Raw genomic sequence first — 12,153 nt, 5'->3', positions numbered from 1 at the left:
CATGATTAGTAGCTAATTGGTTAATGCTTTCCCAGTGAGCAGGATGCACAGGGTGCTGAGGCCACTCCAGAAATGCTGGGTGCTCTTGGGGATGATGCTTCCACATAGGTCCCCTTTGCATAGAGCTGGAAAGAATGTAGGGAGAGGGACTTCCTCCCCCATGATGGTATGGTTCAGTGCCTGCACTTCCAGCTGATTTAAAGCAATGCCCAAGTTTATGGAGAATTATCCAGACTACAGAACGTTATTTTTCTTTATTAGGTTAAAGGGTAAGCAAACACAATCAATCTTGTCATGTATCACAAGATGTCAGCAACTTCCCACCTCAGCCAGAAAATTACCAGCTCCTAAGTGGATTGTGGAATTACATTCGTAACCACAGAAAACAAATATACACATGTATATTTTAATGGAAACACTGAAGGTCGCTACATCACATCATCATCACAAATAAGTTACTTCTGAGCTAATTTAATCAACAACCAAACCCAGGCTGTGGAGCAACCCCCGCTTGGCGGAAGATACAGCCCACATAAGGAGAAGGTGGTGCTGGTGAAGGAATCTACAAAGGACAGAGCTGGAAACACAGTATCAAACACCAGCCTAACCTGTGTCCATGGGGAGCTGCTGCTTCATTCCCCAGCTCTCACCCAGCCAGTACAGCCATATTGTATTGCTCTGCCCTGGGTTTTAGTGGTGTGGCCATCCTGCATCGTCCCTGCTCTAGCTCTGTTTGGCTTCTTCCTTTAACAGCTTCCTAATTCAATTGCTGTCATCCCCATCCTCTCCTCACGACTGCTGGTGCAGATAACCTTGCTGAGCTCCTCTTGGAGATTTACCAGCAGGAGGGAGCCCATTAACTGATCTAAGCTTCAGAGTTGCTAATTGAAGCTAATGAATTAACCAAGCGGGTGTTGATTTCCAGTCTGAACCTTTAAGGGGAGGGGCAGGATCTCCTCTCTCCTCCGCCCCATCTCGTGCATCCCACCGTGGTCCCCTGCCCTGACAGCGCAGGATGTTCCCTGCTCCTCTCACCCTGCCCCGAGTTCCACCTGGCTTCGGGCCAGGCAGGAGTGATGCGAGAGCAGAGCCCCTTTGAGCTGGAAAAACGAAAACAATAATTGTAATAACGGCCAGTAAGACCTGCGCTACCTGCCAAGAGCACGAGCTGCTCAGTGTTGAGGCTGAGAGGCAGCTGGCAAGCACACGCTGCCCATGGCGGTGGTGGGGCAGAGGGCAGGGGATACAGAGAGGTGAGGAGAAGCACCAGGCCGCAGGCTTTCCTGCCTGGCAGGATTACGGATGTTGGCCAGCAGGGCCAGTCCCACCAGCACGGGCACCGTGCCATGAAGGAAGCTGTGTGTGCCGACTGCACTGCTTCTGCACCATGTGTGACCTGGCTTTGACCCTGCTCTCCCCGTGGTCTGTGCCACAAGGGCGGCTGAGTGATGGTTTATCCAGGACCAGGCTGTTTTGCTACACATAAACTCGCTCTCTCCTCTCTCAGTTAAGAGACAGGACCTAATCACCTTCCTGGTAGCACCAGACTGGGTCTCTTTTGCAGCTCCAGGGCCCCAGTTCCGCTGTGTCCACACATCAGAGCCAAATCCAAAGCAGAAATGTTAGGTGATCCTCAGTAAGGTCTCCTGGACTACGGGCAGCAACAGAAGAGGGATGGCCCAGGCAAGCAAACAGATGTGGCAGGGTTTTTCAGTGCAACCTCCACCAGCTGGTATGCAGGGCAGATGCTGTTCTGTGCCACTGTGACATCATGGCTGAGCCAGCTGGTGCCATGGTGGAGCAGGAACGAGCCTGACCCTGGAGATGCTTGTGAGCAGGTGCTCTTGGCTGTGCATCCTTCCTGGAGATGATCTGCACACAGAGTTGGCAATGCCTATTGGCTCCAGTCAGGTCACTGTCCATCCCTGTCCCACCTGCCTGCAGAGCTGCCCTGTGAAGTCTCTGTCACCCCTGTCACCCTGTCTGGCAGAGCCATCCCTGCATTTAAAATACTGACCAGTGCCCAGGCTATAGTGATGGGTGCCATAAAACACATCTGCACAAGCAGATGCATGGCAGTGCCAATGACTGCCTTGCTGGCTGCCTGCCTCCTCTGGAGAGCACTTTCCCTGATTCAGAGGGCAGGCAGAGAGCAGCCACGGTTGCCTTGCCTGCCCAAGGCTCCTCTGGCACTGCCAGAGCTCTGGCACAGCCCTGGTGAATTGCAGGGAAGCTGCAGCAGCTCAGAGCTGTGGAAACAGCACCATGTTACTGAGATGGCACCACTTGCCTGGCTGATGTGGGCTGGCAGCTACTGTGCATACACTGATGCTCACTAGGACCCACAGTGGGATGCTGTCTGTGTTCCCTGCCTGGGGAACACTTGCCTGTACCACCTGCTGCCCATCAGACACCAATGGCTCATGTGTGCTAACTCCAGGGCAGGAGTGCAAGCCAGCGGCCTGCAGCACAGCACTCACACCAAGCAGTGTGCCATGGGAAGCCAAAACACACGCAGGCACAGACATGAGGTGGACAGCCCCCTGAGCCTGGCAGCACATGCAGAACCCAGCCTGAAGCCAAGCTCCTCCACCGGAGCCCAAGGCTTTCAGCTGAACCCAAATGCTCTTAAGCAATTAAATAAAAAAGTGTGATCTTTCAGCAGGGCACAAGGATGGGCACGTGCACCAGGACAGCAGTGATAGGGCTGCACTCTGTGCTGCAGCACTGGCTGTTGCAGCTGGCTGCCACTGCACGGGGAGGCCAGCCCGAGCCTGCCCTCATTTATCTCCCCTCCGAGTTGTGAATGAACCAACTTTCTCCCAGAATAAATAACAATCGCTCAAAAGTTATTTTAGGGCTGCTCTCAGTCGCTGGAGTTTCCGCGCCTGCCGAGGCCCATCACATTGTTTTCTGCGGCTTTCCTTGGCACGGCCCCAGTTCAGGGTTCAGGAGTTATTACTATAAAAGTCAAATTGCTTTGAGGGGGGAGAGTGGGGGAGGCAGGGCTGGGGGAGAGCTTGGGGATGGGATTCCTGGAAGGCCTCCAGCCAGGGATAATTGGAGCTGCACGGGGTTGGACTGGTCTCCGCTGAGCTCAGAGGAGCCTTTTGCCTGGCCTGTGGCCAGTGGGATCAGGGGCATTGCAGGTACAGCCCCCCAGCAAGACGATGTTCTGGAGAGGTCCTGGGAGGCTCCAGGCTTGGTCTCTGTCACATCCTGAAGAGCTTCAGCCCGTCATCCTCTTTGTGGCCCCTTCAACCTGCCCTTGCCCTGCTTCCATTTGACGCTGGTTATTTCCCCACCTACAGTGCTAATTACTTTCCTGCTTTTGCACCGAGGACCATCTTAAGCCCTGAGGCATTAGCGTTTTATTTCCCTTCTAAAACTTCCTCTTTCAGTGTTCACCACCACAACTCTTAGTAAGTTTGGCCATCCCTAAAAGCAATGCCCTGCTCCTTCACACCAGTTGCAGTAAAGCTGGTAACAAGATGCCAGTGCCCATACTGCACTGAGCACGTTCTCCCTCTGTTCTTTGGGCCTGTTCACCACTCACTCTGCAGGACAGAGCTTGTCCTGGACCTTCCCCAGTGCAGTGGGGCAGGAGCAGCTCATGGGACCTCAGTGGGGACATGGGGCACAGCCCCCCTGTGACCTCATGGGATGTGCCCTGGCTGCTGTGATCCACATTCTTCAACCTAAATTTGATGTCCCTCTGACCTGCACCGCAGCTACCTGCCCCAGGGCTTCCCCCAAAATAAAGCCTGGCACCTCAAATCCACCATGACACATGGTGTCAGGAAACTGCTGTGAATGCTCTGCAGCCAGGAATCCTGGGCTGGGAACAGGCAGGAACACAGCCAGGAGATAAGATGTGACTCAGCTTTGATATGTGCAGCTCGTATGCCTGGAGCAAAATCATCAAACATAGGTATCCACTCGGCAAGAAGACTGCCGGGCACCATGGCTTCAGGGGGGGCAGGGAGCTGCAACAGGAGGTTTACTAGCAGAGGGATGTGGCAGCAGACGTGAGCTGCAGTGGTATTTCAGAGAGGACACCTTTGTGGCATTAGTACCTGGAAGAGCCTGGTGCTGCTCCTAGTTCTCTCCTGCTGGCACTCCAGCGCAGCTCAGCCAGCCTGGCATGGCATGGCACATCCCAGCCCCTTCCCTGCCTGGGTGATGGGATGCTGTGGTGCCTGTGGTGCTCAGGTGAGCAAATACAAAAGCACTAACTGAGTACAAAGAAATAAAATGTGAGTAAAGCAGAGCAAGCAGGGTGAACCTCAGCTGCCGTGGCAGGTAGGAGATGGGCAGACCCCCCTGCCTTAGGGGGTATGGAAAACCCTTGTCCCAGGGCTGCCAAGCTGCTCTTCCACACCTGCAGTGACCCACTGCAAACCCTGGGTATGGCTGCTAGGGAAAAGCTCTGCTTCTTGCAGCTTAAAGCCAGCAGAAAGCATCCCTGGGGACACATCCAGCCCGGCCGGTGGGGGAGGTAGGCTCCTGGCTCCTCTGGACACTTTTTCCACCTAACCATCCCATTTAATCCCCCGCTGTGTGCCCCTACCACAACGGCAGCCCCTCCACCTCTCCCGTGAAAGCCATCCACCAGGCACGGCTGGTTCCTTCCCTAATGGATCTGGCAGCTGAGCTGGTTTCGGTTTCTCCACGCTGGGTTTGGTTGCACAGCCCGGTGCAAAGCGAGAGCCGGGGCCGGCGGCAGCGATGGTCCCCTCGGCCCGGTGCAGCTGCCTCGCCTGTGGGTCATCCTGCCCGCACCCTCTCAGGCAGTCATCGGCGCGCTGGGGAGGGGAAGAAGAAAATGGAGTCGCAGGAATCAGATTGTGAACTAATATCACATGCGGAAGAGCCTGTGGGGAAGGGGCTTCCAGGGCTATTTTTGCCCAACCAAAACTGCAATTAATTTGCGAAGGAAGTGGCTCGGCATTAAGAAACCCTCCGGGCAGAGCCCGGACCCAGCGACGCACATCACATTATTTCCTCGTTTAAAAACCATCGCGGTGGTGAAGGGGTTGCTCCCCCTGGGCTGGCTCTAACGGGGAGCTGAGGGGGCTGGGGAAGGGGGGGAGCTGGCTCCGGAGGGGCAAGCGCATTTGGAGAGGGAGAGAGGGAGCAGAAATTAACCTTGGAAAGCATTCAAATTAGTCTGTGTAATAAGAGACCCACTTCTCTGGGTAAATTTGTTAGGATTAGGGCTCACTGAGCTGTTGAGGAAAACTCAGTGTGGCTCGGAGCCAGGGTGAAATGAAGCTTCTGGCTTGGTCGGCTGCGGGGAAGTCCAGGCTAATGGGCTTTGGTTCAAACTTTGATAGGAAAAAAATCCAGGAACAAAGGCACTAATTCTTCCAAAAGCCCCCAAATCTCAGTTTATACATTTCTGTTTATGTTCATTCATAATAGATATACACAGCTGTTCTTATTATTCATATTCAAATTCCATATGCATCTTTAGCAGTTATTACTCCTGCCTCAAAAAGAAAAAAAGAAGAAAAAAAAAAGCTATATGGAAGACTAAAAAAAACCCCAAACCAACCTGCATTGGGGTGTGAATTCTAGCATCTGCATCGAGCTCAGATCCTTGCATTGGGGTCCAGCCTTAGGGCGGGAGAGGAGCCCATTGTGAGCTTGAGCTGGGTATTCTAGGGACTTGTTTGAGGCTCTTTGTCGCCTGCCATGGACCCTTTGCCCTGAGTAGTGAGTGGGCTGGTTGGGGTTCACCTTGTGCCGCTGCTTCTGGGACCTGCCAACGGGGGCATGGCTTCCCCCAGCGATGCTCTGCAATGGGAGAGGAGTAGATGAACCTGACCTGCTCCCCAGCTGGGCTCACACTGCCCAGGGTTAGCAGAAGGAAACTTCTACAAATTCAGTGTTTTTAAGGGAAAAAAATAAAATAATTGTATTTTTATTTTATTTGGTCTTTTATTTTAATAAAGTTTGTCTGCCTCACAATCTAGAGGATCTTTCCTTGCTTCCTTAAAAACTTATCCCTGGACGCCAGGCTAAGGAACAACAAAAGACATTTAACTTGGTGTATCTCACAGAATATTTGCATCTTTAAACCTCACTTCTTTATCCACAGAGATTGCTCTTACAGGACAAACCTAGTGCATTTAAGTAAAGCTCATCAGTAAGAGCTGGCTGCTAGAATGATCAGCAGGGATACAGATAGCACAGATACTTAAAGTGTTGTCACTAGGTTTCGGAGTTAATCCTGGTGACAAGTTCTCCTCTTAATTCTGAGCTGTTCCACACAGGGGGCCCAGAGACATTGCTATTGATTTTCAGGATTATTAGGGGATGGCTGAGACTTCGTCTCTCTGCCAGTGGGCATGCGACCTGTGGTCCCTCACTGTGGAAAGCTGGAGCAGCAGCGGTGGGACTGGCTTGCTTCAACAGCCTCTATCCCTCCTCCTCCTCCTCACTTCTGCACAGTACCCAGGCGAAACGTGGGCTCTCCCGTCCGGTGGCAAGGACGGAAGATGTCTGAGCTGTCGCAGGCAGCTCTCACGCTGGTCCCAGGGCCAGGAGGGAGTGACGCGCCCCGCGGCGCAGCGTGCCGCGGCCGTATTTACATTCCAGCGTAAATTGCTTTCTCCTCTCGTCTCTCACGCGTCCTGTCCCCGTCCCCTCCTGCTGCACGTTCCCCGGCCGACGCAGCCCCTCCGTCTGGTTGAAATATCCTTTAATCGGGAGCTCATGTCTTCCAGCCGCAGCAGAATGGAGCATCAGCCTGGGGACAGGGGTCGATGCTAGCCAGACCAGCCACGGCCCCCCAGCTGGTGCCCTATGCCCCCCACATGCTGTGCCCTGGCATGGTCCTTGGTGCCCGGGGAGGTGCACTGAGTGGTACCAGTACCAGCACCTGCCCCCCGCTCACTCTCAGCGCAAAACCACATCATCTCCATCACCCACGGCACAGGATAGCACCTGACTGGGGACACTGGGACATGTCTTGCAGGACATAACTCTATACAGATGTGTTCCCCACTTGTGGCTCCGCTGGGTGTTTGGGTGCCTGTGAGACATGAAGGGAGGCATCATCCCAAGACTGAAAGACCCTCTCCGGGCTGCAAAAGGGGCGCCAGAGTAGTGGAAAGTAGGCTCACCCAGCCGTCTTTCATTTAATGAACAAACACAGAGAGACCTGGAAGCAATAAATCCAGAGCTTGGACTACAAAACCAAACACGGCTGCAGCTCCCCTTGGAATGAGGGAAGCAAGAGGAAGAGGACAGCCACAAAGCCAGCTGGGAAGCAAAAGCACCATCTCCCCTCCTGCAACCACTCCTGGCAGCAGGACTGCCTGCTGAGCAACCAAGGTGCTTTAAAGTGGCCTGATCAGGGTGTTCTGGCCAAAGATGCAGCCCCCAAAAGCTAGCTGCCCTAGTTCTTTTGGACTGTCAGTCACAATGCCCGAGGGATACACAAAACATCCTTGGATGCAGCCTGGATTGGCAGGTCCCAGGGAGAGCAGTCATCCCTTGTCCTCCTGGCAACAGCAGGAGCAGAGGGTGCAGGAGGAGGACATATTCCTTCTGTGTCCGTGGCATTGCCTGCACCCCTGCATGAGGTGCCAGCCCTTGCCAGAGCCTTCCCAGAGGCCATGAGCCACACATACTGTGCCAGTGGGGTGTCTGGCTGCTGTAATCTCATGGGGCTACTCCAGGGGTGTTGAAGTGGGATGGGGCATCCCTGAGCTGCTTTGCCAGGCAGGAGTCCCCCAGCCTGGGTCCTGCCTGCCCATGGGTACAAAGGGGCACAGGACAGCCAGGATGACTCATCCCCTCCCAGCACCGCCTGGAGAAAGAGCCGTGAGCTGCCAGACCTTAATGCTGCGAGGTCCTGTCGGGTGTCCCTAGCCTGGCTCTCTCTCACAGCCAACCCCTCTTTCCTGCTCCCTCCTTGCAGTGAGAGCTGAGCTTTGGTGTTGCTGTGCCAGCCCTGTGGAGACCCTCCAGCTCACAGCTGCCTCCCCACTCAGCTCGATTGTGCAGCTGCAAGGATGGGTGTGCACCCAGGCCACAGGACAGATCACTTTATGAAGCCTTGATCCCCGTGCAGGAGCAGACATCCCACCCCAGAACCTTGGGGAGGCCTGTTCACGCTGGGCTGGAGACCCAGAACGTAGGAGAAGGATGAGGGTGGAGAGATGACAGGAAGACCGATGGGCAATACAGGCCACTAGTAGGATCCCTGGCAGAACCCCCACATCCCCATGTCCCCCCAGCAGCAGCCCCAGCATTCCCCACATCCCTTCTGGGTGCTGGGAGGGGCTGGGTGCCCATCAGCCTCCCTCCCCAGGACCCCGCTCACCTGGCTGCCAGCCCACCCATGGGACCCGGTCATCTCCCCTTGCAGCTGGGGAAGCTGCAGCAGCATCACTGGAGTCACCTTCTCCTTCCAGCGCTCCGGCAAATTGGTATTTGTGAAAAGAAGGTGGAAACATAAATGAAATGGATGAGTCAGAGGAGAAGTTCAAAAAGGGGAGCACAGGGAGGGAGTGAAGCAGGATCCATCTCCCCTCCCACCTGCCAGCAGGCAGGGAAGCAGGCAGCGTGCCTCGCCTGCTCGGCAACCCATCATCGCTTCAAAGCAGGCACAGATAGGATCTAGGAGGCAGAGCAGGCACTGGGCAAGCGCTTAGCGGGAACAGAGATAGCTCCTGATAAGCCAGCGTGTGAACTCCCAGATTTAAATTAGCTAATGACTTCAGATGCTGCCGATAGTCTGCAGGGGACTGGGACAGGTGATTTATGGGGGAAGATTAAGCAGACTAATTAGGCCAGCCTCACCACTTAGGAGTTTTCCAGCCGGGCTGGGGGCTGTGCTAGGGAGGACCTGCTGTGCCCTAGGCTCATGGGAAGGGATGGAGAGCAACCCCAGGGCCCCCTCACAGCTGTGGGTGTCTTGTCAGCTTTCCTACCCAGCAACATCACTGCCATGTGTGTGAGCATGGTGGATCCCACCATGCACCCCAGCACTCACCCAAAGCTGCCCACTGTTGGATGCAAACATGGGATGTTCATGGGCTCCCTCCCACTGCGTGACCTGCCTCTCCCCATGCTCTCCAGCCAGCACCAGACCTCTGCTCAACCCACACTGGCTGTTTTAAATTATAGCCTGGCTTTCTACCCAACCTAAACACCTCTCATCTGCTGGGTGCTTTTCATATTAGCTGATCGTTTTTATTGTTAGACAATAGTCTGTTACAACACAAAGCCAGGGTGTGTGCATGCCTCAGCTCTGCCTGGCACTTATCTGCTTAGCAGGGACACATGGAGGGATGTGTCCACTATCCTTCCACCCCTCTTGCTACTCACCATGGCCACTGTGCACCAGACACTGTGTGGACCAGGCACCACAGCTGTCAAGTCTGGGGAGAGTGCAAGGTCAACAAAACTCAAACCAAGCCTCTTCCAAACCCCAGTTACATAGACCCTGAAAACCAGAGATTTCCAGTGGCTGCACAAGCACTGAGCTCAGCCCCATGCACACTGATTCACTGTTCTCACGTGTAACAAGTTGCTGTGGTCTCAGCCAAGATTGCTTTTTATCACACTGTGGGAAAGCACTTGCAGTTTCTTTTTCCAGAGGCCCTGGATATAATAAAAAGGCCTTCTCAGGCTTCAAAGCAGGAGGATTTTCACTGCTTCCGGGGCCAAGAACAAAGCACTATTGAGCATGGCCAACAGTTGTTGTCTCTGTCCCTTGATGTGCATCAAGTATCCCATCCTCAGGGCTCAGTGGCAGCATGGAGGCCTGGGTTCATAAGGATGGAGATGGGTTCATCCTGCTCTTGCACTGGACCGTGAGCACTCCATGCCATAAGCTGCCAGGGTGGTCTGACCCAGGGCTGGCATTACCTCCCCAACCACCCACTCAGTACCTGCAAAGACAGTGAACTGCTGCTGCAGTGAGGAATGATGTTTTCAGCAGGGATTGTGTGCATGACTGTGTAAATGACACAGTTACAGGTACCATGAAACCAACTATTCTCATGTTAAAATATAAATTTAATAGAGTGACAAGCCGGAGCTGTGAGGGATGCAGTGCGGTCTTCCTCCTGGAGCCCGCACGAGCTGCAGCTTAACGCTGGGGCATGAACTCCCCATTATGCTCAAAGCTCAGCCCTGGTGTGATGATCACCCAGAGCCATGTACAAAAGCATGGGCACTTCCTGTACTTTGCCCTGGGGTGCCCATGGGGAGCCAGAGTCCTGCTTTCAGACCACTACCTCCAGCACAGCAACACGCTGGGGACAAACAAGTAGCTGGGGATGCTTCCCAGACCCCTTTGGAGAAACAGAAGCTCCTTATCACCACTATCAGGATAAGGCACCTGGGCCTTTCCTCTGCCCATGGATGAGTCTGGGAGAGGATGCCTGGAACCCTTTGTCACCAGTGCATTGGGACTGGCTGGGGAGAGCTCTGCCTGGCATTGTACCACCAGTCCCATTGCTGGAAGTGGGGGTTTTGAAGGAAGGAACTGCTGTTGTCCTCATGGTTCTTCTTCTCCCTCATGTGACACAGAGCATGGCTGTGGTGCTCCCATGAATCCCCGCCTGTTCCCCACATCCCGTGCTGCCAGCCCACGCTCCGCTCCCACCACTTCACCCCAGTTCCCTGGGAAACAAAAGGCCTTCACGTTTGCGCAGAGATAGAGGCAGGAAAGTTCATGTGGAAAGGAAACAAAAAAGGGAATAAAAAGCCCAGAGGAAGCAGTCTGCATCACACTGCACTGCTAATGCCACGCTGCTGCGGCCGCCCGTGACCTGCTGCAGCAATGCACAGCGTCATTCACAGGCAATTACTCATTGCACAATATTTTTATTTCCCCAAACCATTAATGAATTATTTAGGCATCTCTAGCAGTCACATGGAAAACGATTACCCGCTGTTCATCCCAGGCTGTCGGAGCGGGCTGCCTCTGTGCCTGCCAGGGAGCAGCTTTTGGGAAAAGCATGCCCATCCCTGTGGCGGTCTGCGTGCCTGAGCACAGCTATGGCACTGCAGAGCTCACTGCCACAGTGCCAGCAGGGCAAGGCAACGCTGGCTCTCCCTGCAAAGGTTATCCTCCAGGAGCAGGAGTTTTTTTTTCCAGAGCTGGAAGAGAGCAGTCCACCTGCTCCGCCTCTGCTGCTCCCCCTGCCCTTCCCTCCTCTCTCCTCCCTGCAACGTGCTCCAGGCACCTGCCTGGTGCCAAAACCATTGAGAAATCCGGCGCTGATTTGTAACGCGTGAAGGCAACGCACTGCTGGAACAAACCACATCCACTCCCAGCAACCCGTGCCTATCTGCTGAGGAGCACAGGGCTGGGACGTCTACAGGTTGTGGAGAAAGCCCAGGATACGGTAACCCAGCAGGAAGCCCCCTGATGGGGAGAGCTCCGGCTGCTGCTGACTGCAGCCCTGAAACTTCATGAGGGTAATGCTGATCCCTGACACAACAGCTCCTACCAAAACATGCATGAGCTCGAGGCTTCTCATCCACTCAGCCCAGCTTCCCAAAGCAAGGTTCCACTCGGCATCTGCACTAAAACTAATGGGCACAAGCTGAAGGGTACTAAACCCAAGCAGGGAGATGTTCCCAACTATTTCAAGAAACTTCTTTAGTCTTGCAGGTAAATGCTCTGAACACTCAGCAACGTGGGGATAAAAACATTCATTTAAAAAACTCCAGGATAAAAAAAAAACAAAACAAAAACAAACAAAAAAAGATGAGTCCTTTCAAAAAAATCACCTTTCCCTATTGCAAAGGCGCAGGGTGAGGAAAGACTACTGCTGCTCCAGTGCTGGTTAATGCTTCAGAGGTAAGTGCAGGACTTCCAGCTGCCTGGTGCCTGGCTGCTGAAGGATGTGGGAGCTAATGGGAGAACTGGGGAGGTGCAGTGCAGGAAACTCTCTGCCCCAGAGCTAAGCATTCAGAAGGCTGTATTTTAGAGCCAAAATCCCTAGTAAGGCATGGGAAGACCTGCTCCTGGCTCTCCTTTTCTGTTGGTACAGCCATCAGGTTGCTGATGCTGGCCCTGTGGAACGACACAAGAGCTCCCAGGACTTTCATCTGTAACACCTACTTATCCCTTCCCTCCCTTGCTCCTTCCCTGTGCTCTCCTGCCAAGTGAACAACCTCCAC

General features: G+C 54.0%; 1 long non-coding RNA gene across 1 annotated transcript; it reads right to left on the bottom strand.

Annotated features, from left to right (window-relative positions):
- Positions 1-228: 228 nt before the first annotated feature.
- LOC115946169 (uncharacterized) lies at positions 229-10,567 on the bottom strand. Its single transcript, XR_004549701.1, has 2 exons — positions 8,336-10,567; positions 229-4,805 (listed from the first exon to the last, which is right to left on the bottom strand). It is a non-coding gene; the product is annotated as an uncharacterized lncRNA (long non-coding RNA).
- Between the last annotated feature and the right edge of the window lie 1,586 nt (positions 10,568-12,153).

Source organism: Melopsittacus undulatus, chromosome 6, assembly GCF_012275295.1.
Source record: "Melopsittacus undulatus isolate bMelUnd1 chromosome 6, bMelUnd1.mat.Z, whole genome shotgun sequence".
Taxonomy (NCBI): Eukaryota; Metazoa; Chordata; class Aves; order Psittaciformes; family Psittaculidae; genus Melopsittacus; species Melopsittacus undulatus.
The sequence above is the reverse complement of the archived record's forward strand: the minus strand, read 5'-3'. Positions and strand labels throughout refer to the sequence as shown.